This window comes from Megalopta genalis, unplaced genomic scaffold (assembly GCF_051020955.1).
Source record: "Megalopta genalis isolate 19385.01 unplaced genomic scaffold, iyMegGena1_principal scaffold0218, whole genome shotgun sequence".
NCBI classification, from domain to species: Eukaryota; Metazoa; Arthropoda; class Insecta; order Hymenoptera; family Halictidae; genus Megalopta; species Megalopta genalis.
In genome coordinates, this window is record NW_027476287.1 from 156,304 (window position 1) to 182,500 (window position 26,197).

The 26,197-nt window shown below is 34.5% G+C and overlaps 2 non-coding genes across 2 annotated transcripts; both read left to right on the forward strand.

The window, feature by feature from the left end:
* Positions 1–22,088: 22,088 nt before the first annotated feature.
* Positions 22,089–24,009, forward strand: LOC143262743 (small subunit ribosomal RNA). Its single transcript, XR_013036438.1, has one exon. It is a non-coding gene; the product is annotated as a small subunit ribosomal RNA (ribosomal RNA).
* A 1,333-nt stretch (positions 24,010–25,342) lies between these two features.
* Positions 25,343–25,497, forward strand: LOC143262730 (5.8S ribosomal RNA). Its single transcript, XR_013036425.1, has one exon. It is a non-coding gene; the product is annotated as a 5.8S ribosomal RNA (ribosomal RNA).
* The last annotated feature ends 700 nt before the right edge of the window (positions 25,498–26,197 follow it).

A 26,197-nucleotide genomic window follows, 5' to 3' on the forward strand; every position in this document is an offset into this window, starting at 1 on the left:
GATTAAGCATTTAGAACGATACATTGTTTAAAGTAAGGGCACTTTACTCTTGACATTTTACGGTTTTTTCAATTTTCTGAAAAATCCTATCATTAGATTTTTTTAAAAATACGATAATCTTGCTTAACTAACGTTTCTACATAGGGATTAAGCATTTAGAACGAAATCTAATGTCAGAAAATGGCACTTTACTCTTGACATTTTTCGGTTTTTTCAATTTTCTGGAAAATCCTATCATTAGATTTTTTTAAAAATACGATATTCTTGCTTAACTAACGTTTTTACATAGGGATTAAGCATTTAGAACGAAATCTAATGTAGGAAAATGGTACTTTACTCTTGATCGGTACGTTGGGACTTTGAAAATATTCGGGCGTTCCAATCGCTCGTCTGTTGCATCATAGCGCGTCTCGGCGCAATCGACCGATTCGCTCGATCCATTATTTTCGATTTACGGCTAAAATAAATTTTTCTAATTTTTTTCAATAACATATTCCTGCTTAAATAACTTTTTTACATAGGGATTAAGCATTTAGAACGATACATTGTTTAAAGTAAGGGCACTTTACTCTTGACATTTTACGGTTTTTTCAATTTTCTGAAAAATCCTATCATTAGATTTTTTTAAAAATACGATAATCTTGCTTAACTAACGTTTCTACATAGGGATTAAGCATTTAGAACGAAATCTAATGTCAGAAAATGGCACTTTACTCTTGACATTTTTCGGTTTTTTCAATTTTCTGGAAAATCCTATCATTAGATTTTTTTTAAAATACGATATTCTTGCTTAACTAACGTTTTTACATAGGGATTAAGCATTTAGAACGAAATCTAATGTAGGAAAATGGTACTTTACTCTTGATCGGTACGTTGGGACTTTGAAAATATTCGGGCGTACGCGGCGCGCTCGGCGCTTCGAACAGCTCCGGTGTCCCCATTATTTTCGATTTACGGCTAAAATAAATTTTTCTAATTTTTTTCAATAACATATTCCTGCTAAAATAACTTTTTTACATAGGGATTAAGCATTTAGAACGATACATTGTTTAAAATAAGGGCACTTTACTCTTGACATTTTACGGTTTTTTCAATTTTCTGAAAAATCCTATCATTAGATTTTTTTAAAAATACGATATTCTTGCTTAACTAACGTTTCTACATAGGGATTAAGCATTTAGAACGAAATCTAATGTCAGAAAATGGCACTTTACTCTTGACATTTTTCGGTTTTTTCAATTTTCTGGAAAATCCTATCATTAGATTTTTTTAAAAATACGATATTCTTGCTTAACTAACGTTTTTACATAGGGATTAAGCATTTAGAACGAAATCTAATGTAGGAAAATGGTACTTTACTCTTGATCGGTACGTTGGGACTTTGAAAATATTCGGGCGTTCCAATCGCTCGTCTGTTGCATCATAGCGCGTCTCGGCGCAATCGACCGATTCGCTCGATCCATTATTTTCGATTTACGGCTAAAATAAATTTTTCTAATTTTTTTCAATAACATATTCCTGCTTAAATAACTTTTTTACATAGGGATTAAGCATTTAGAACGATACATTGTTTAAAGTAAGGGCACTTTACTCTTGACATTTTACGGTTTTTTCAATTTTCTGAAAAATCCTATCATTAGATTTTTTTAAAAATACGATAATCTTGCTTAACTAACGTTTCTACATAGGGATTAAGCATTTAGAACGAAATCTAATGTCAGAAAATGGCACTTTACTCTTGACATTTTTCGGTTTTTTCAATTTTCTGGAAAATCCTATCATTAGATTTTTTTTAAAATACGATATTCTTGCTTAACTAACGTTTTTACATAGGGATTAAGCATTTAGAACGAAATCTAATGTAGGAAAATGGTACTTTACTCTTGATCGGTACGTTGGGACTTTGAAAATATTCGGGCGTACGCGGCGCGCTCGGCGCTTCGAACAGCTCCGGTGTCCCCATTATTTTCGATTTACGGCTAAAATAAATTTTTCTAATTTTTTTCAATAACATATTCCTGCTAAAATAACTTTTTTACATAGGGATTAAGCATTTAGAACGATACATTGTTTAAAATAAGGGCACTTTACTCTTGACATTTTACGGTTTTTTCAATTTTCTGAAAAATCCTATCATTAGATTTTTTTAAAAATACGATATTCTTGCTTAACTAACGTTTCTACATAGGGATTAAGCATTTAGAACGAAATCTAATGTCAGAAAATGGCACTTTACTCTTGACATTTTTCGGTTTTTTCAATTTTCTGGAAAATCCTATCATTAGATTTTTTTAAAAATACGATATTCTTGCTTAACTAACGTTTTTACATAGGGATTAAGCATTTAGAACGAAATCTAATGTAGGAAAATGGTACTTTACTCTTGATCGGTACGTTGGGACTTTGAAAATATTCGGGCGTTCCAATCGCTCGTCTGTTGCATCATAGCGCGTCTCGGCGCAATCGACCGATTCGCTCGATCCATTATTTTCGATTTACGGCTAAAATAAATTTTTCTAATTTTTTTCAATAACATATTCCTGCTTAAATAACTTTTTTACATAGGGATTAAGCATTTAGAACGATACATTGTTTAAAGTAAGGGCACTTTACTCTTGACATTTTACGGTTTTTTCAATTTTCTGAAAAATCCTATCATTAGATTTTTTTAAAAATACGATATTCTTGCTTAACTAACGTTTCTACATAGGGATTAAGCATTTAGAACGAAATCTAATGTCAGAAAATGGCACTTTACTCTTGACATTTTTCGGTTTTTTCAATTTTCTGGGAAATCCTATCATTAGATTTTTTTAAAAATACGATATTCTTGCTTAACTAACGTTTTTACATAGGGATTAAGCATTTAGAACGAAATCTAATGTAGGAAAATGGTACTTTACTCTTGATCGGTACGTTGGGACTTTGAAAATATTCGGGCGTTCCAATCGCTCGTCTGTTGCATCATAGCGCGTCTCGGCGCAATCGACCGATTCGCTCGATCCATTATTTTCGATTTACGGCTAAAATAAATTTTTCTAATTTTTTTCAATAACATATTCCTGCTTAAATAACTTTTTTACATAGGGATTAAGCATTTAGAACGATACATTGTTTAAAGTAAGGGCACTTTACTCTTGACATTTTACGGTTTTTTCAATTTTCTGAAAAATCCTATCATTAGATTTTTTTAAAAATACGATATTCTTGCTTAGCTAACGTTTCTACATAGGGATTAAGCATTTAGAACGAAATCTAATGTCAGAAAATGGCACTTTACTCTTGACATTTTTCGGTTTTTTCAATTTTCTGGGAAATCCTATCATTAGATTTTTTTAAAAATACGATATTCTTGCTTAACTAACGTTTTTACATAGGGATTAAGCATTTAGAACGAAACCTAATGTAGGAAAATGGTACTTTACTCTTGATCGGTACGTTGGGACTTTGAAAATATTCGGGCGTACGCGGCGCGCTCGGCGCTTCGAACAGCTCCGGTGTCCCCATTATTTTCGATTTACGGCTAAAATAAATTTTTCTAATTTTTTTCAATAACATATTCCTGCTAAAATAACTTTTTTACATAGGGATTAAGCATTTAGAACGATACATTGTTTAAAATAAGGGCACTTTACTCTTGACATTTTACGGTTTTTTCAATTTTCTGAAAAATCCTATCATTAGATTTTTTTAAAAATACGATATTCTTGCTTAACTAACGTTTCTACATAGGGATTAAGCATTTAGAACGAAATCTAATGTCAGAAAATGGCACTTTACTCTTGACATTTTTCGGTTTTTTCAATTTTCTGGAAAATCCTATCATTAGATTTTTTTAAAAATACGATATTCTTGCTTAACTAACGTTTTTACATAGGGATTAAGCATTTAGAACGAAATCTAATGTAGGAAAATGGTACTTTACTCTTGATCGGTACGTTGGGACTTTGAAAATATTCGGGCGTTCCAATCGCTCGTCTGTTGCATCATAGCGCGTCTCGGCGCAATCGACCGATTCGCTCGATCCATTATTTTCGATTTACGGCTAAAATAAATTTTTCTAATTTCTTTCAATAACATATTCCTGCTTAAATAACTTTTTTACATAGGGATTAAGCATTTAGAACGATACATTGTTTAAAGTAAGGGCACTTTACTCTTGACATTTTACGGTTTTTTCAATTTTCTGAAAAATCCTATCATTAGATTTTTTTAAAAATACGATATTCTTGCTTAACTAACGTTTCTACATAGGGATTAAGCATTTAGAACGAAATCTAATGTCAGAAAATGGCACTTTACTCTTGACATTTTTCGGTTTTTTCAATTTTCTGGAAAATCCTATCATTAGATTTTTTTAAAAATACGATATTCTTGCTTAACTAACGTTTTTACATAGGGATTAAGCATTTAGAACGAAATCTAATGTAGGAAAATGGTACTTTACTCTTGATCGGTACGTTGGGACTTTGAAAATATTCGGGCGTTCCAATCGCTCGTCTGTTGCATCATAGCGCGTCTCGGCGCAATCGACCGATTCGCTCGATCCATTATTTTCGATTTACGGCTAAAATAAATTTTTCTAATTTCTTTCAATAACATATTCCTGCTTAAATAACTTTTTTACATAGGGATTAAGCATTTAGAACGATACATTGTTTAAAGTAAGGGCACTTTACTCTTGACATTTTACGGTTTTTTCAATTTTCTGATAAATCCTATCATTAGATTTTTTTAAAAATACGATATTCTTGCTTAACTAACGTTTCTACATAGGGATTAAGCATTTAGAACGAAATCTAATGTCAGAAAATGGCACTTTACTCTTGACATTTTTCGGTTTTTTCAATTTTCTGGGAAATCCTATCATTAGATTTTTTTAAAAATACGATATTCTTGCTTAACTAACGTTTTTACATAGGGATTAAGCATTTAGAACGAAACCTAATGTAGGAAAATGGTACTTTACTCTTGATCGGTACGTTGGGACTTTGAAAATATTCGGGCGTTCCAATCGCTCGTCTGTTGCATCATAGCGCGTCTCGGCGCAATCGACCGATTCGCTCGATCCATTATTTTCGATTTACGGCTAAAATAAATTTTTCTAATTTTTTTCAATAACATATTCCTGCTTAAATAACTTTTTTACATAGGGATTAAGCATTTAGAACGATACATTGTTTAAAGTAAGGGCACTTTACTCTTGACATTTTACGGTTTTTTCAATTTTCTGAAAAATCCTATCATTAGATTTTTTTAAAAATACGATAATCTTGCTTAACTAACGTTTCTACATAGGGATTAAGCATTTAGAACGAAATCTAATGTCAGAAAATGGCACTTTACTCTTGACATTTTTCGGTTTTTTCAATTTTCTGGAAAATCCTATCATTAGATTTTTTTTAAAATACGATATTCTTGCTTAACTAACGTTTTTACATAGGGATTAAGCATTTAGAACGAAATCTAATGTAGGAAAATGGTACTTTACTCTTGATCGGTACGTTGGGACTTTGAAAATATTCGGGCGTTCCAATCGCTCGTCTGTTGCATCATAGCGCGTCTCGGCGCAATCGACCGATTCGCTCGATCCATTATTTTCGATTTACGGCTAAAATAAATTTTTCTAATTTTTTTCAATAACATATTCCTGCTAAAATAACTTTTTTACATAGGGATTAAGCATTTAGAACGATACATTGTTTAAAATAAGGGCACTTTACTCTTGACATTTTACGGTTTTTTCAATTTTCTGAAAAATCCTATCATTAGATTTTTTTAAAAATACGATATTCTTGCTTAACTAACGTTTCTACATAGGGATTAAGCATTTAGAACGAAATCTAATGTCAGAAAATGGCACTTTACTCTTGACATTTTTCGGTTTTTTCAATTTTCTGGAAAATCCTATCATTAGATTTTTTTTAAAATACGATATTCTTGCTTAACTAACGTTTTTACATAGGGATTAAGCATTTAGAACGAAATCTAATGTAGGAAAATGGTACTTTACTCTTGATCGGTACGTTGGGACTTTGAAAATATTCGGGCGTACGCGGCGCGCTCGGCGCTTCGAACAGCTCCGGTGTCCCCATTATTTTCGATTTACGGCTAAAATAAATTTTTCTAATTTTTTTCAATAACATATTCCTGCTAAAATAACTTTTTTACATAGGGATTAAGCATTTAGAACGATACATTGTTTAAAATAAGGGCACTTTACTCTTGACATTTTACGGTTTTTTCAATTTTCTGAAAAATCCTATCATTAGATTTTTTTAAAAATACGATATTCTTGCTTAACTAACGTTTCTACATAGGGATTAAGCATTTAGAACGAAATCTAATGTCAGAAAATGGCACTTTACTCTTGACATTTTTCGGTTTTTTCAATTTTCTGGAAAATCCTATCATTAGATTTTTTTAAAAATACGATATTCTTGCTTAACTAACGTTTTTACATAGGGATTAAGCATTTAGAACGAAATCTAATGTAGGAAAATGGTACTTTACTCTTGATCGGTACGTTGGGACTTTGAAAATATTCGGGCGTTCCAATCGCTCGTCTGTTGCATCATAGCGCGTCTCGGCGCAATCGACCGATTCGCTCGATCCATTATTTTCGATTTACGGCTAAAATAAATTTTTCTAATTTTTTTCAATAACATATTCCTGCTTAAATAACTTTTTTACATAGGGATTAAGCATTTAGAACGATACATTGTTTAAAGTAAGGGCACTTTACTCTTGACATTTTACGGTTTTTTCAATTTTCTGAAAAATCCTATCATTAGATTTTTTTAAAAATACGATATTCTTGCTTAACTAACGTTTCTACATAGGGATTAAGCATTTAGAACGAAATCTAATGTCAGAAAATGGCACTTTACTCTTGACATTTTTCGGTTTTTTCAATTTTCTGGGAAATCCTATCATTAGATTTTTTTAAAAATACGATATTCTTGCTTAACTAACGTTTTTACATAGGGATTAAGCATTTAGAACGAAATCTAATGTAGGAAAATGGTACTTTACTCTTGATCGGTACGTTGGGACTTTGAAAATATTCGGGCGTTCCAATCGCTCGTCTGTTGCATCATAGCGCGTCTCGGCGCAATCGACCGATTCGCTCGATCCATTATTTTCGATTTACGGCTAAAATAAATTTTTCTAATTTTTTTCAATAACATATTCCTGCTTAAATAACTTTTTTACATAGGGATTAAGCATTTAGAACGATACATTGTTTAAAGTAAGGGCACTTTACTCTTGACATTTTACGGTTTTTTCAATTTTCTGAAAAATCCTATCATTAGATTTTTTTAAAAATACGATATTCTTGCTTAACTAACGTTTCTACATAGGGATTAAGCATTTAGAACGAAATCTAATGTCAGAAAATGGCACTTTACTCTTGACATTTTTCGGTTTTTTCAATTTTCTGGAAAATCCTATCATTAGATTTTTTTTAAAATACGATATTCTTGCTTAACTAACGTTTTTACATAGGGATTAAGCATTTAGAACGAAATCTAATGTAGGAAAATGGTACTTTACTCTTGATCGGTACGTTGGGACTTTGAAAATATTCGGGCGTACGCGGCGCGCTCGGCGCTTCGAACAGCTCCGGTGTCCCCATTATTTTCGATTTACGGCTAAAATAAATTTTTCTAATTTTTTTCAATAACATATTCCTGCTAAAATAACTTTTTTACATAGGGATTAAGCATTTAGAACGATACATTGTTTAAAATAAGGGCACTTTACTCTTGACATTTTACGGTTTTTTCAATTTTCTGAAAAATCCTATCATTAGATTTTTTTAAAAATACGATATTCTTGCTTAACTAACGTTTCTACATAGGGATTAAGCATTTAGAACGAAATCTAATGTCAGAAAATGGCACTTTACTCTTGACATTTTTCGGTTTTTTCAATTTTCTGGGAAATCCTATCATTAGATTTTTTTAAAAATACGATATTCTTGCTTAACTAACGTTTTTACATAGGGATTAAGCATTTAGAACGAAATCTAATGTAGGAAAATGGTACTTTACTCTTGATCGGTACGTTGGGACTTTGAAAATATTCGGGCGTTCCAATCGCTCGTCTGTTGCATCATAGCGCGTCTCGGCGCAATCGACCGATTCGCTCGATCCATTATTTTCGATTTACGGCTAAAATAAATTTTTCTAATTTTTTTCAATAACATATTCCTGCTTAAATAACTTTTTTACATAGGGATTAAGCATTTAGAACGATACATTGTTTAAAGTAAGGGCACTTTACTCTTGACATTTTACGGTTTTTTCAATTTTCTGAAAAATCCTATCATTAGATTTTTTTAAAAATACGATATTCTTGCTTAACTAACGTTTCTACATAGGGATTAAGCATTTAGAACGAAATCTAATGTCAGAAAATGGCACTTTACTCTTGACATTTTTCGGTTTTTTCAATTTTCTGGGAAATCCTATCATTAGATTTTTTTAAAAATACGATATTCTTGCTTAACTAACGTTTTTACATAGGGATTAAGCATTTAGAACGAAATCTAATGTAGGAAAATGGTACTTTACTCTTGATCGGTACGTTGGGACTTTGAAAATATTCGGGCGTTCCAATCGCTCGTCTGTTGCATCATAGCGCGTCTCGGCGCAATCGACCGATTCGCTCGATCCATTATTTTCGATTTACGGCTAAAATAAATTTTTCTAATTTTTTTCAATAACATATTCCTGCTTAAATAACTTTTTTACATAGGGATTAAGCATTTAGAACGATACATTGTTTAAAGTAAGGGCACTTTACTCTTGACATTTTACGGTTTTTTCAATTTTCTGAAAAATCCTATCATTAGATTTTTTTAAAAATACGATAATCTTGCTTAACTAACGTTTCTACATAGGGTTTAAGCATTTAGAACGAAATCTAATGTCAGAAAATGGCACTTTACTCTTGACATTTTTCGGTTTTTTCAATTTTCTGGAAAATCCTATCATTAGATTTTTTTTAAAATACGATATTCTTGCTTAACTAACGTTTTTACATAGGGATTAAGCATTTAGAACGAAATCTAATGTAGGAAAATGGTACTTTACTCTTGATCGGTACGTTGGGACTTTGAAAATATTCGGGCGTACGCGGCGCGCTCGGCGCTTCGAACAGCTCCGGTGTCCCCATTATTTTCGATTTACGGCTAAAATAAATTTTTCTAATTTTTTTCAATAACATATTCCTGCTAAAATAACTTTTTTACATAGGGATTAAGCATTTAGAACGATACATTGTTTAAAATAAGGGCACTTTACTCTTGACATTTTACGGTTTTTTCAATTTTCTGAAAAATCCTATCATTAGATTTTTTTAAAAATACGATATTCTTGCTTAACTAACGTTTCTACATAGGGATTAAGCATTTAGAACGAAATCTAATGTCAGAAAATGGCACTTTACTCTTGACATTTTTCGGTTTTTTCAATTTTCTGGAAAATCCTATCATTAGATTTTTTTAAAAATACGATATTCTTGCTTAACTAACGTTTTTACATAGGGATTAAGCATTTAGAACGAAATCTAATGTAGGAAAATGGTACTTTACTCTTGATCGGTACGTTGGGACTTTGAAAATATTCGGGCGTTCCAATCGCTCGTCTGTTGCATCATAGCGCGTCTCGGCGCAATCGACCGATTCGCTCGATCCATTATTTTCGATTTACGGCTAAAATAAATTTTTCTAATTTTTTTCAATAACATATTCCTGCTTAAATAACTTTTTTACATAGGGATTAAGCATTTAGAACGATACATTGTTTAAAGTAAGGGCACTTTACTCTTGACATTTTACGGTTTTTTCAATTTTCTGAAAAATCCTATCATTAGATTTTTTTAAAAATACGATATTCTTGCTTAACTAACGTTTCTACATAGGGATTAAGCATTTAGAACGAAATCTAATGTAGGAAAATGGTACTTTACTCTTGATCGGTACGTTGGGACTTTGAAAATATTCGGGCGTTCCAATCGCTCGTCTGTTGCATCATAGCGCGTCTCGGCGCAATCGACCGATTCGCTCGATCCATTATTTTCGATTTACGGCTAAAATAAATTTTTCTAATTTTTTTCAATAACATATTCCTGCTAAAATAACTTTTTTACATAGGGATTAAGCATTTAGAACGATACATTGTTTAAAATAAGGGCACTTTACTCTTGACATTTTACGGTTTTTTCAATTTTCTGAAAAATCCTATCATTAGATTTTTTTAAAAATACGATATTCTTGCTTAACTAACGTTTCTACATAGGGATTAAGCATTTAGAACGAAATCTAATGTCAGAAAATGGCACTTTACTCTTGACATTTTTCGGTTTTTTCAATTTTCTGGAAAATCCTATCATTAGATTTTTTTTAAAATACGATATTCTTGCTTAACTAACGTTTTTACATAGGGATTAAGCATTTAGAACGAAATCTAATGTAGGAAAATGGTACTTTACTCTTGATCGGTACGTTGGGACTTTGAAAATATTCGGGCGTACGCGGCGCGCTCGGCGCTTCGAACAGCTCCGGTGTCCCCATTATTTTCGATTTACGGCTAAAATAAATTTTTCTAATTTTTTTCAATAACATATTCCTGCTAAAATAACTTTTTTACATAGGGATTAAGCATTTAGAACGATACATTGTTTAAAATAAGGGCACTTTACTCTTGACATTTTACGGTTTTTTCAATTTTCTGAAAAATCCTATCATTAGATTTTTTTAAAAATACGATATTCTTGCTTAACTAACGTTTCTACATAGGGATTAAGCATTTAGAACGAAATCTAATGTCAGAAAATGGCACTTTACTCTTGACATTTTTCGGTTTTTTCAATTTTCTGGAAAATCCTATCATTAGATTTTTTTAAAAATACGATATTCTTGCTTAACTAACGTTTTTACATAGGGATTAAGCATTTAGAACGAAATCTAATGTAGGAAAATGGTACTTTACTCTTGATCGGTACGTTGGGACTTTGAAAATATTCGGGCGTTCCAATCGCTCGTCTGTTGCATCATAGCGCGTCTCGGCGCAATCGACCGATTCGCTCGATCCATTATTTTCGATTTACGGCTAAAATAAATTTTTCTAATTTTTTTCAATAACATATTCCTGCTTAAATAACTTTTTTACATAGGGATTAAGCATTTAGAACGATACATTGTTTAAAGTAAGGGCACTTTACTCTTGACATTTTACGGTTTTTTCAATTTTCTGAAAAATCCTATCATTAGATTTTTTTAAAAATACGATATTCTTGCTTAACTAACGTTTCTACATAGGGATTAAGCATTTAGAACGAAATCTAATGTCAGAAAATGGCACTTTACTCTTGACATTTTTCGGTTTTTTCAATTTTCTGGGAAATCCTATCATTAGATTTTTTTAAAAATACGATATTCTTGCTTAACTAACGTTTTTACATAGGGATTAAGCATTTAGAACGAAATCTAATGTAGGAAAATGGTACTTTACTCTTGATCGGTACGTTGGGACTTTGAAAATATTCGGGCGTTCCAATCGCTCGTCTGTTGCATCATAGCGCGTCTCGGCGCAATCGACCGATTCGCTCGATCCATTATTTTCGATTTACGGCTAAAATAAATTTTTCTAATTTTTTTCAATAACATATTCCTGCTTAAATAACTTTTTTACATAGGGATTAAGCATTTAGAACGATACATTGTTTAAAGTAAGGGCACTTTACTCTTGACATTTTACGGTTTTTTCAATTTTCTGAAAAATCCTATCATTAGATTTTTTTAAAAATACGATATTCTTGCTTAACTAACGTTTCTACATAGGGATTAAGCATTTAGAACGAAATCTAATGTCAGAAAATGGCACTTTACTCTTGACATTTTTCGGTTTTTTCAATTTTCTGGAAAATCCTATCATTAGATTTTTTTTAAAATACGATATTCTTGCTTAACTAACGTTTTTACATAGGGATTAAGCATTTAGAACGAAATCTAATGTAGGAAAATGGTACTTTACTCTTGATCGGTACGTTGGGACTTTGAAAATATTCGGGCGTACGCGGCGCGCTCGGCGCTTCGAACAGCTCCGGTGTCCCCATTATTTTCGATTTACGGCTAAAATAAATTTTTCTAATTTTTTTCAATAACATATTCCTGCTAAAATAACTTTTTTACATAGGGATTAAGCATTTAGAACGATACATTGTTTAAAATAAGGGCACTTTACTCTTGACATTTTACGGTTTTTTCAATTTTCTGAAAAATCCTATCATTAGATTTTTTTAAAAATACGATATTCTTGCTTAACTAACGTTTCTACATAGGGATTAAGCATTTAGAACGAAATCTAATGTCAGAAAATGGCACTTTACTCTTGACATTTTTCGGTTTTTTCAATTTTCTGGGAAATCCTATCATTAGATTTTTTTAAAAATACGATATTCTTGCTTAACTAACGTTTTTACATAGGGATTAAGCATTTAGAACGAAATCTAATGTAGGAAAATGGTACTTTACTCTTGATCGGTACGTTGGGACTTTGAAAATATTCGGGCGTTCCAATCGCTCGTCTGTTGCATCATAGCGCGTCTCGGCGCAATCGACCGATTCGCTCGATCCATTATTTTCGATTTACGGCTAAAATAAATTTTTCTAATTTTTTTCAATAACATATTCCTGCTTAAATAACTTTTTTACATAGGGATTAAGCATTTAGAACGATACATTGTTTAAAGTAAGGGCACTTTACTCTTGACATTTTACGGTTTTTTCAATTTTCTGAAAAATCCTATCATTAGATTTTTTTAAAAATACGATATTCTTGCTTAACTAACGTTTCTACATAGGGATTAAGCATTTAGAACGAAATCTAATGTCAGAAAATGGCACTTTACTCTTGACATTTTTCGGTTTTTTCAATTTTCTGGGAAATCCTATCATTAGATTTTTTTAAAAATACGATATTCTTGCTTAACTAACGTTTTTACATAGGGATTAAGCATTTAGAACGAAATCTAATGTAGGAAAATGGTACTTTACTCTTGATCGGTACGTTGGGACTTTGAAAATATTCGGGCGTTCCAATCGCTCGTCTGTTGCATCATAGCGCGTCTCGGCGCAATCGACCGATTCGCTCGATCCATTATTTTCGATTTACGGCTAAAATAAATTTTTCTAATTTTTTTCAATAACATATTCCTGCTTAAATAACTTTTTTACATAGGGATTAAGCATTTAGAACGATACATTGTTTAAAGTAAGGGCACTTTACTCTTGACATTTTACGGTTTTTTCAATTTTCTGAAAAATCCTATCATTAGATTTTTTTAAAAATACGATAATCTTGCTTAACTAACGTTTCTACATAGGGTTTAAGCATTTAGAACGAAATCTAATGTCAGAAAATGGCACTTTACTCTTGACATTTTTCGGTTTTTTCAATTTTCTGGAAAATCCTATCATTAGATTTTTTTTAAAATACGATATTCTTGCTTAACTAACGTTTTTACATAGGGATTAAGCATTTAGAACGAAATCTAATGTAGGAAAATGGTACTTTACTCTTGATCGGTACGTTGGGACTTTGAAAATATTCGGGCGTACGCGGCGCGCTCGGCGCTTCGAACAGCTCCGGTGTCCCCATTATTTTCGATTTACGGCTAAAATAAATTTTTCTAATTTTTTTCAATAACATATTCCTGCTAAAATAACTTTTTTACATAGGGATTAAGCATTTAGAACGATACATTGTTTAAAATAAGGGCACTTTACTCTTGACATTTTACGGTTTTTTCAATTTTCTGAAAAATCCTATCATTAGATTTTTTTAAAAATACGATATTCTTGCTTAACTAACGTTTCTACATAGGGATTAAGCATTTAGAACGAAATCTAATGTCAGAAAATGGCACTTTACTCTTGACATTTTTCGGTTTTTTCAATTTTCTGGAAAATCCTATCATTAGATTTTTTTAAAAATACGATATTCTTGCTTAACTAACGTTTTTACATAGGGATTAAGCATTTAGAACGAAATCTAATGTAGGAAAATGGTACTTTACTCTTGATCGGTACGTTGGGACTTTGAAAATATTCGGGCGTTCCAATCGCTCGTCTGTTGCATCATAGCGCGTCTCGGCGCAATCGACCGATTCGCTCGATCCATTATTTTCGATTTACGGCTAAAATAAATTTTTCTAATTTTTTTCAATAACATATTCCTGCTTAAATAACTTTTTTACATAGGGATTAAGCATTTAGAACGATACATTGTTTAAAGTAAGGGCACTTTACTCTTGACATTTTACGGTTTTTTCAATTTTCTGAAAAATCCTATCATTAGATTTTTTTAAAAATACGATATTCTTGCTTAACTAACGTTTCTACATAGGGATTAAGCATTTAGAACGAAATCTAATGTCAGAAAATGGCACTTTACTCTTGACATTTTACGGTTTTTTCAATTTTCTGAAAAATCCTATCATTAGATTTTTTTAAAAATACGATATTCTTGCTTAACTAACGTTTCTACATAGGGATTAAGCATTTAGAACGAAATCTAATGTCAGAAAATGGCACTTTACTCTTGACATTTTTCGGTTTTTTCAATTTTCTGGGAAATCCTATCATTAGATTTTTTTAAAAATACGATATTCTTGCTTAACTAACGTTTTTACATAGGGATTAAGCATTTAGAACGAAATCTAATGTAGGAAAATGGTACTTTACTCTTGATCGGTACGTTGGGACTTTGAAAATATTCGGGCGTTCCAATCGCTCGTCTGTTGCATCATAGCGCGTCTCGGCGCAATCGACCGATTCGCTCGATCCATTATTTTCGATTTACGGCTAAAATAAATTTTTCTAATTTCTTTCAATAACATATTCCTGCTTAAATAACTTTTTTACATAGGGATTAAGCATTTAGAACGATACATTGTTTAAAATAAGGGCACTTTACTCTTGACATTTTACGGTTTTTTCAATTTTCTGAAAAATCCTATCATTAGATTTTTTTAAAAATACGATATTCTTGCTTAGCTAACGTTTCTACATAGGGATTAAGCATTTAGAACGAAATCTAATGTCAGAAAATGGCACTTTACTCTTGACATTTTTCGGTTTTTTCAATTTTCTGGAAAATCCTATCATTAGATTTTTTTAAAAATACGATATTCTTGCTTAACTAACGTTTTTACATAGGGATTAAGCATTTAGAACGAAATCTAATGTAGGAAAATGGTACTTTACTCTTGATCGGTACGTTGGGACTTTGAAAATATTCGGGCGTTCCAATCGCTCGTCTGTTGCATCATAGCGCGTCTCGGCGCAATCGACCGATTCGCTCGATCCATTATTTTCGATTTACGGCTAAAATAAATTTTTCTAATTTTTTTCAATAACATATTCCTGCTTAAATAACTTTTTTACATAGGGATTAAGCATTTAGAACGATACATTGTTTAAAGTAAGGGCACTTTACTCTTGACATTTTACGGTTTTTTCAATTTTCTGAAAAATCCTATCATTAGATTTTTTTAAAAATACGATAATCTTGCTTAACTAACGTTTCTACATAGGGATTAAGCATTTAGAACGAAATCTAATGTCAGAAAATGGCACTTTACTCTTGACATTTTTCGGTTTTTTCAATTTTCTGGAAAATCCTATCATTAGATTTTTTTTAAAATACGATATTCTTGCTTAACTAACGTTTTTACATAGGGATTAAGCATTTAGAACGAAATCTAATGTAGGAAAATGGTACTTTACTCTTGATCGGTACGTTGGGACTTTGAAAATATTCGGGCGTACGCGGCGCGCTCGGCGCTTCGAACAGCTCCGGTGTCCCCATTATTTTCGATTTACGGCTAAAATAAATTTTTCTAATTTTTTTCAATAACATATTCCTGCTAAAATAACTTTTTTACATAGGGATTAAGCATTTAGAACGATACATTGTTTAAAATAAGGGCACTTTACTCTTGACATTTTACGGTTTTTTCAATTTTCTGAAAAATCCTATCATTAGATTTTTTTAAAAATACGATATTCTTGCTTAACTAACGTTTCTACATAGGGATTAAGCATTTAGAACGAAATCTAATGTCAGAAAATGGCACTTTACTCTTGACATTTTTCGGTTTTTTCAATTTTCTGGAAAATCCTATCATTAGATTTTTTTAAAAATACGATATTCTTGCTTAACTAACGTTTTTACATAGGGATTAAGCATTTAGAACGAAATCTAATGTAGGAAAATGGTACTTTACTCTTGATCGGTACGTTGGGACTTTGAAAATATTCGGGCGTTCCAATCGCTCGTCTGTTGCATCATAGCGCGTCTCGGCGCAATCGACCGATTCGCTCGATCCATTATTTTCGATTTACGGCTAAAATAAATTTTTCTAATTTTTTTCAATAACATATTCCTGCTTAAATAACTTTTTTACATAGGGATTAAGCATTTAGAACGATACATTGTTTAAAGTAAGGGCACTTTACTCTTGACATTTTACGGTTTTTTCAATTTTCTGAAAAATCCTATCATTAGATTTTTTTAAAAATACGATAATCTTGCTTAACTAACGTTTCTACATAGGGATTAAGCATTTAGAACGAAATCTAATGTCAGAAAATGGCACTTTACTCTTGACATTTTTCGGTTTTTTCAATTTTCTGGAAAATCCTATCATTAGATTTTTTTTAAAATACGATATTCTTGCTTAACTAACGTTTTTACATAGGGATTAAGCATTTAGAACGAAATCTAATGTAGGAAAATGGTACTTTACTCTTGATCGGTACGTTGGGACTTTGAAAATATTCGGGCGTACGCGGCGCGCTCGGCGCTTCGAACAGCTCCGGTGTCCCCATTATTTTCGATTTACGGCTAAAATAAATTTTTCTAATTTTTTTCAATAACATATTCCTGCTAAAATAACTTTTTTACATAGGGATTAAGCATTTAGAACGATACATTGTTTAAAATAAGGGCACTTTACTCTTGACATTTTACGGTTTTTTCAATTTTCTGAAAAATCCTATCATTAGATTTTTTTAAAAATACGATATTCTTGCTTAACTAACGTTTCTACATAGGGATTAAGCATTTAGAACGAAATCTAATGTCAGAAAATGGCACTTTACTCTTGACATTTTTCGGTTTTTTCAATTTTCTGGAAAATCCTATCATTAGATTTTTTTAAAAATACGATATTCTTGCTTAACTAACGTTTTTACATAGGGATTAAGCATTTAGAACGAAATCTAATGTAGGAAAATGGTACTTTACTCTTGATCGGTACGTTGGGACTTTGAAAATATTCGGGCGTTCCAATCGCTCGTCTGTTGCATCATAGCGCGTCTCGGCGCAATCGACCGATTCGCTCGATCCATTATTTTCGATTTACGGCTAAAATAAATTTTTCTAATTTTTTTCAATAACATATTCCTGCTTAAATAACTTTTTTACATAGGGATTAAGCATTTAGAACGATACATTGTTTAAAGTAAGGGCACTTTACTCTTGACATTTTACGGTTTTTTCAATTTTCTGAAAAATCCTATCATTAGATTTTTTTAAAAATACGATAATCTTGCTTAACTAACGTTTCTACATAGGGATTAAGCATTTAGAACGAAATCTAATGTCAGAAAATGGCACTTTACTCTTGACATTTTTCGGTTTTTTCAATTTTCTGGAAAATCCTATCATTAGATTTTTTTTAAAATACGATATTCTTGCTTAACTAACGTTTTTACATAGGGATTAAGCATTTAGAACGAAATCTAATGTAGGAAAATGGTACTTTACTCTTGATCGGTACGTTGGGACTTTGAAAATATTCGGGCGTACGCGGCGCGCTCGGCGCTTCGAACAGCTCCGGTGTCCCCATTATTTTCGATTTACGGCTAAAATAAATTTTTCTAATTTTTTTCAATAACATATTCCTGCTAAAATAACTTTTTTACATAGGGATTAAGCATTTAGAACGATACATTGTTTAAAATAAGGGCACTTTACTCTTGACATTTTACGGTTTTTTCAATTTTCTGAAAAATCCTATCATTAGATTTTTTTAAAAATACGATATTCTTGCTTAACTAACGTTTCTACATAGGGATTAAGCATTTAGAACGAAATCTAATGTCAGAAAATGGCACTTTACTCTTGACATTTTTCGGTTTTTTCAATTTTCTGGGAAATCCTATCATTAGATTTTTTTAAAAATACGATATTCTTGCTTAACTAACGTTTTTACATAGGGATTAAGCATTTAGAACGAAACCTAATGTAGGAAAATGGTACTTTACTCTTGATCGGTACGTTGGGACTTTGAAAATATTCGGGCGTTCCAATCGCTCGTCTGTTGCATCATAGCGCGTCTCGGCGCAATCGACCGATTCGCTCGATCCATTATTTTCGATTTACGGCTAAAATAAATTTTTCTAATTTTTTTCAATAACATATTCCTGCTTAAATAACTTTTTTACATAGGGATTAAGCATTTAGAACGATACATTGTTTAAAATAAGGGCACTTTACTCTTGACATTTTACGGTTTTTTCAATTTTCTGAAAAATCCTATCATTAGATTTTTTTAAAAATACGATATTCTTGCTTAACTAACGTTTCTACATAGGGATTAAGCATTTAGAACGAAATCTAATGTCAGAAAATGGCACTTTACTCTTGACATTTTTCGGTTTTTTCAATTTTCTGGAAAATCCTATCATTAGATTTTTTTAAAAATACGATATTCTTGCTTAACTAACGTTTTTACATAGGGATTAAGCATTTAGAACGAAATCTAATGTAGGAAAATGGTACTTTACTCTTGATCGGTACGTTGGGACTTTGAAAATATTCGGGCGTTCCAATCGCTCGTCTGTTGCATCATAGCGCGTCTCGGCGCAATCGACCGATTCGCTCGATCCATTATTTTCGATTTACGGCTAAAATAAATTTTTCTAATTTTTTTCAATAACATATTCCTGCTTAAATAACTTTTTTACATAGGGATTAAGCATTTAGAACGATACATTGTTTAAAATAAGGGCACTTTACTCTTGACATTTTACGGTTTTTTCAATTTTCTGAAAAATCCTATCATTAGATTTTTTTAAAAATACGATATTCTTGCTTAACTAACGTTTCTACATAGGGATTAAGCATTTAGAACGAAATCTAATGTCAGAAAATGGCACTTTACTCTTGACATTTTTCGGTTTTTTCAATTTTCTGGAAAATCCTATCATTAGATTTTTTTAAAAATACGATATTCTTGCTTAACTAACGTTTTTACATAGGGATTAAGCATTTAGAACGAAATCTAATGTAGGAAAATGGTACTTTACTCTTGATCGGTACGTTGGGACTTTGAAAATATTCGGGCGTTCCAATCGCTCGTCTGTTGCATCATAGCGCGTCTCGGCGCAATCGACCGATTCGCTCGATCCATTATTTTCGATTTACGGCTAAAATAAATTTTTCTAATTTTTTTCAATAACATATTCCTGCTTAAATAACTTTTTTACATAGGGATTAAGCATTTAGAACGATACATTGTTTAAAGTAAGGGCACTTTACTCTTGACATTTTACGGTTTTTTCAATTTTCTGAAAAATCCTATCATTAGATTTTTTTAAAAATACGATATTCTTGCTTAACTAACGTTTCTACATAGGGATTAAGCATTTAGAACGAAATCTAATGTCAGAAAATGGCACTTTACTCTTGACATTTTTCGGTTTTTTCAATTTTCTGGGAAATCCTATCATTAGATTTTTTTAAAAATACGATATTCTTGCTTAACTAACGTTTTTACATAGGGATTAAGCATTTAGAACGAAACCTAATGTAGGAAAATGGTACTTTACTCTTGATCGGTACGTTGGGACTTTGAAAATATTCGGGCGTACGCGGCGCGCTCGGCGCTTCGAACAGCTCCGGTGTCCCCATTATTTTCGATTTACGGCTAAAATAAATTTTTCTAATTTTTTTCAATAACATATTCCTGCTAAAATAACTTTTTTACATAGGGATTAAGCATTTAGAACGATACATTGTTTAAAATAAGGGCACTTTACTCTTGACATTTTACGGTTTTTTCAATTTTCTGAAAAATCCTATCATTAGATTTTTTTAAAAATACGATATTCTTGCTTAACTAACGTTTCTACATAGGGATTAAGCATTTAGAACGAAATCTAATGTCAGAAAATGGCACTTTACTCTTGACATTTTTCGGTTTTTTCAATTTTCTGGAAAATCCTATCATTAGATTTTTTTAAAAATACGATATTCTTGCTTAACTAACGTTTTTACATAGGGATTAAGCATTTAGAACGAAATCTAATGTAGGAAAATGGTACTTTACTCTTGATCGGTACGTTGGGACTTAGAAAATATTCGGCCGTACGCGGCGCGTCTCGGCGCTTCGAACAGCTCCGGTGTCCCCATTATTTTCGATTTACGGCTAAAATAAATTTTTCTAATTTTTTTCAATTACATATTCTTGCTTAGATAACTTTTTTACATAGGGATTAAGCATTTAGAACGACATATTGTTTAAAATAATGGTACTTTACTCTTGTGATTTTTCGGTTTTTTTTGATTATTTTGAAAAATAAATTTTTGTAATTTTTTTAAATACGATATTCGTGATCAGTGAACGATTTCACATATGGATTAAGCATTTAGAATCGTGCGGAAGCGTTATTAAAAAAGTTTACTCGATGCGATGGGACTTTGAAAAGTTTGTGAAAATTTTCATATTGGGAAAAAATGTGTAATTTTTTGTCTAGTTTACGGTAATGTAATTTATTTTAATGTTTACTATAAATTTTTTTTTCGTTCGTTCACGCGCTATGTTACAACAGCACGGCCGGGCGGTCTGTTGCCGCGGCGGTTTACACTCATAAGCGCGCGTGCTATTCGGCCGGCGGCGCCGGCGTCCTTGCCGGCCGTTCGGTATCTATAAGAGATACACGGTCCGTGCGAGGCGGACGGAGCAGAGCGGGTTTTGGGCCAATTCTACGATCTCGGTCGAGAAGCTGTCTCAGAGCTCCTTCGGGGCTTCGGTCCTGACTGTTTCGTGCCGTTTACGTTACGGACTTTTCTCCACACAGCGTGGCCACGGGTCGGTGTCTTTGACCGAATGGCCCATATGTGGCAAGCCCTACGGGGTTGGTTACCCGTATGCACTTTGTATGTATACTCGTACTCACTGAGCAATCGACTCTTCTGTCCGAGCGATGGAAAAATTTTTTAAAATGCATCTGTAAGATTTGGAAGCAAATCGTACCAATTGAAAACTGTGGCTAAAATGAATAGCCCAGTGGAGAGAGAAAACTATCAAAAAACTGATTTTTTAAATCAAGAGGTGTCAGAAATCGAAATGCCTAGCGCGAGCGGAAGAACACGCTTTCTCGCCAGTCCAGCATGTGTCCTGTCCGTTCTTCCTCGGCTTGCCGATTTTGCCCAGATCAGAGGTTTCGTGCTTCCGGCGGTCAGAAGATCAGTGTGAGCGTACGCGCTTCCACGACTATGGCATCACCCATGTACTTTTTCCTTTGAATATATTTGAGTACATAAAAAATATTAAAACATATAGAGAGAACTGTGTCTTGGATCTTAAAAATTTGTCAATAGCGATGATATATTATTACTTAACTTGAAGTATTTGTACGTTTTAGCTGGGACGTACATTTATCTTACAAGATGTTAATAGCGAGACTCTTGAAGATAAAATTATCTTGTGATTTTATGAAGGCAAAGATAGAAACGTACGAAGCTGGCGTACGTAGAAAAATGTGATTTTATGATAGAACAAAAATATAATACGTACGTTTTTGGGCGTACGGTAAAATATCTGTATGGTAGAAAAATGAAAGAAATTGAGCGTTAAAGAAGATATGTTACAAGCGCGGAATGTGGCAAAACTTGTACATATTTGAAAGAGAAAAGTGGTGTGTCGACCTGACATATATATATGAAACAGGCGACGATGGAAAAGGATTTAAATTTTGTCCATTTTATATATACATATTGTATAGTTCCCTGGTTGATCCTGCCAGTAGTCATATGCTTGTCTCAAAGATTAAGCCATGCATGTCTCAGTACATGCCGTATTAAGGTGAAACCGCGAATGGCTCATTAAATCAGTTATGGTTTCTTAGATCGTACTAAAATTTACTTGGATAACTGTGGTAATTCTAGAGCTAATACATGCAAAACAGAGTTCCGACCAGAGATGGTAGGAACGCTTTTATTAGATCAAAACCAATCGGTGGCGGGTGTTTACACTCGTCCATCGTTTGCTTTGGTGACTCTGAATAACTTTGTGCTGATCGCATGGTCTTATAGCACCGGCGACGCATCTTTCAAATGTCTGCCTTATCAACTGTCGATGGTAGGTTCTGCGCCTACCATGGTTGTAACGGGTAACGGGGAATCAGGGTTCGATTCCGGAGAGGGAGCCTGAGAAACGGCTACCACATCCAAGGAAGGCAGCAGGCGCGCAAATTACCCACTCCCGGCACGGGGAGGTAGTGACGAAAAATAACGATACGGGACTCATCCGAGGCCCCGTAATCGGAATGAGTACACTTTAAATCCTTTAACGAGGATCCATTGGAGGGCAAGTCTGGTGCCAGCAGCCGCGGTAATTCCAGCTCCAATAGCGTATATTAAAGTTGTTGCGGTTAAAAAGCTCGTAGTTGAATCTGTGTGTCACAGTGTCGGTTCATCGCTCGCGGTGTTTAACTGGCATTATGTGGTACGTCCTACCGGTGGGCTTTGCTCTTCACGGGGCGGTCCAACTAATATCCCATCGCGGTGCTCTTCACTGAGTGTCGAGGTGGGCCGGTACGTTTACTTTGAACAAATTAGAGTGCTCAAAGCAGGCTACCTTCGCCTGAATACTGTGTGCATGGAATAATGGAATAGGACCTCGGTTCTATTTTGTTGGTTTTCGGAACCCCGAGGTAATGATTAATAGGGACAGATGGGGGCATTCGTATTGCGACGTTAGAGGTGAAATTCTTGGATCGTCGCAAGACGGACAGAAGCGAAAGCATTTGCCAAAAATGTTTTCATTAATCAAGAACGAAAGTTAGAGGTTCGAAGGCGATCAGATACCGCCCTAGTTCTAACCATAAACGATGCCAGCTAGCGATCCGCCGAAGTTCCTACGATGACTCGGCGGGCAGCTTCCGGGAAACCAAAGCTTTTGGGTTCCGGGGGAAGTATGGTTGCAAAGCTGAAACTTAAAGGAATTGACGGAAGGGCACCACCAGGAGTGGAGCCTGCGGCTTAATTTGACTCAACACGGGAAACCTCACCAGGCCCGGACACCGGAAGGATTGACAGATTGATAGCTCTTTCTTGATTCGGTGGGTGGTGGTGCATGGCCGTTCTTAGTTGGTGGAGCGATTTGTCTGGTTAATTCCGATAACGAACGAGACTCTAGCCTGCTAAATAGACGTAATTATGGTATCTCGAAGGCTCTCGGCTTCTGCCGGTGGGGTTTTTACTACCAACGTACAAACAAATCTTCTTAGAGGGACAGGCGGCTTCTAGCCGCACGAGATTGAGCAATAACAGGTCTGTGATGCCCTTAGATGTTCTGGGCCGCACGCGCGCTACACTGAAGGAATCAGCGTGTGTTCCCTGGCCGAAAGGCCCGGGTAACCCGCTGAACCTCCTTCGTGCTAGGGATTGGGGCTTGCAATTATTCCCCATGAACGAGGAATTCCCAGTAAGCGCGAGTCATAAGCTCGCGTTGATTACGTCCCTGCCCTTTGTACACACCGCCCGTCGCTACTACCGATTGAATGATTTAGTGAGGTCTTCGGACTGGTGCGCGGCAATGTTTCGGCATTGCCGATGATGCCGGGAAGATGACCAAACTTGATTATTTAGAGGAAGTAAAAGTCGTAACAAGGTTTCCGTAGGTGAACCTGCGGAAGGATCATTACAATGTTCCAATATATCTCAAAGAGAGAGGAGAGGAGGAGAGAAAATGAATTCGATTAGTTTGTGGATAAGAATTCATATAAAAAAAAAAGATATTGTTGAGCCCGCCAGATCATTCGTGCGTGATTTACACGGCCAGACGTGTGTACTACACGTATTAGGCCTTTGATCTGCGTTGCGTAGGCCACAACAAATCTTTCAAAGAGAGAGAGATATATGTGTTGTTGGGGTTTGTGATTATGAAGGTGCCCCAACGCACAAAAATATATAAAAATGTACAAAGTTGGGATGTGGTGTGGTGGAGAAGAGTTGGGCCCGACCAGATCATTCGTGCGTGATTTACACGGCAGACGTGTGTACTACACGTATTAGGCCTTTGATCTGCGTTGCGTAGGCCATCTTCCTTCCAAGACACACACGTGTTGGGGTTTGTGTGATTTTATGATAGTGCCCCAACACGGAAAAATAAGCGTACGAGAAGAGTTGGGCCCGACCAGATCATTCGTGCGTGATTTATACACGGCCAGACGCGTATTATATTACACGTATTAGGCCTTTGATCTGCGTTGCGTAGGCCATCTTCTCGATAGAGAGAAAGCCAATGTATTCTTTTTTCTTTCTTTACACACACACACACACACAGTTGTAGTAGGACAGGGAGGGATGCGAGCGTGCTAATCACGCTTCCTCAAGTCTTCGCTGTGGTGTAAAAAAAAAAAGAAAAAAAGGAATCGTTGGGAAAGTCCAAAGGACGAAAATATCGGGCAGTCTGAAGATAACTTAATGCTCGTTTACATTGGTATCAAGAGAGACCGGCTTGTGTAGCTCGTTTCAATGCTGTGTCGTTGTCATTGACACCCTACTCTGTTGCGCGCTAGTGGCAGCATGAGCGTGGGACGTATATATATATGACACCCAGCTAGAGCCGGCCGTGAGTCCGTCCGGTGTAAATAACGACGAAAGGAGAGAGAAACTTTTCGAATCCAGTATCGGGTTGATAATTGTCCAGTTTGAATATCCATATCCCCGTCGTTTTTGGAGGTGATATACTCTCTGTGTTTCTTCGATAGAAGGCTTTTCAATGTTCTATTCGCTCCGACCGTCGAACTTGCAAGAAAACAGTGGTTTTGGATTTGCTCGTACATATATATATATGGTTTCGACGGAAATATCTCGTTCTTTAAGGGACAATTATGTCGTTGTACGACGACTCCCGAATCTCCTTCGCGCGCTGGTTGGAGCTCTTCGGGTATCGGTTTGTTCCGAAATATAACACAAAAATGTGGTGGATAGCAAATACACATTATATATATGAGAGAATAAAAGGGAAAAATTACCCTGAACGGTGGATCACTTGGCTCGTGGGTCGATGAAGAACGCAGCTAATTGCGCGTCAACGTGTGAACTGCAGGACACATGAACATCGACATTTCGAACGCACATTGCGGTCCACGGATACAATTCCTGGACCACGCCTGGCTGAGGGTCGTTTACGTACTTATAAACTGCTTGCGTTGATGGCACTTGTTGCCTATATACGTACGAGCGAATGATGGGCGCTTCGTCGGCGTTTGTCGCGGTCCTATGAATATTGAGAAATTTTACGTACGTCTAACAGTCTTCGAGAGAGATGGAAATCGTGTTCGAACTAGCGTGAGTGTGGAAGGCGGTGTCGTGTGTCGTATATGTTTTATATACGTCCGCCCGTCTGAAACACCGCTTCGAAGCGGTGACAAAATCTTTTTCGGGACGATTCGTATCCGTAGAACTATCGAGATTTCACTGGTACATTTTCAACGCGCTCCCGACGTCGCCTGAAATGAAACGAGATGGGTTTAACCCACGAAAGCGTACTACACGAGTCTGTCCTATGTGAAGACTGTGTACAGAGATCGAACGAACGCATGAAAGAAATTGAACGAAAGAACACATAACCCGCAAAAATATAGAGTAGAATTGTGACCGTTGCTTCGAATTTGAATTTATATGTATATATATATCATAGCCCCAGGGAGTGGAACCTATGAGTGTGGAAGGATGTCTCTTACCGTTATGTTGCCAGAGGAAAAAAAGTCTCTCTCTTCGTACGACACATTTGTGTACGAATTGTATCGATGGCTATATAGATCCGATGTTGCACATATTCTGAGTAAAGAACACCCCACCCGGGTTACCGTCCTAAAACTCTT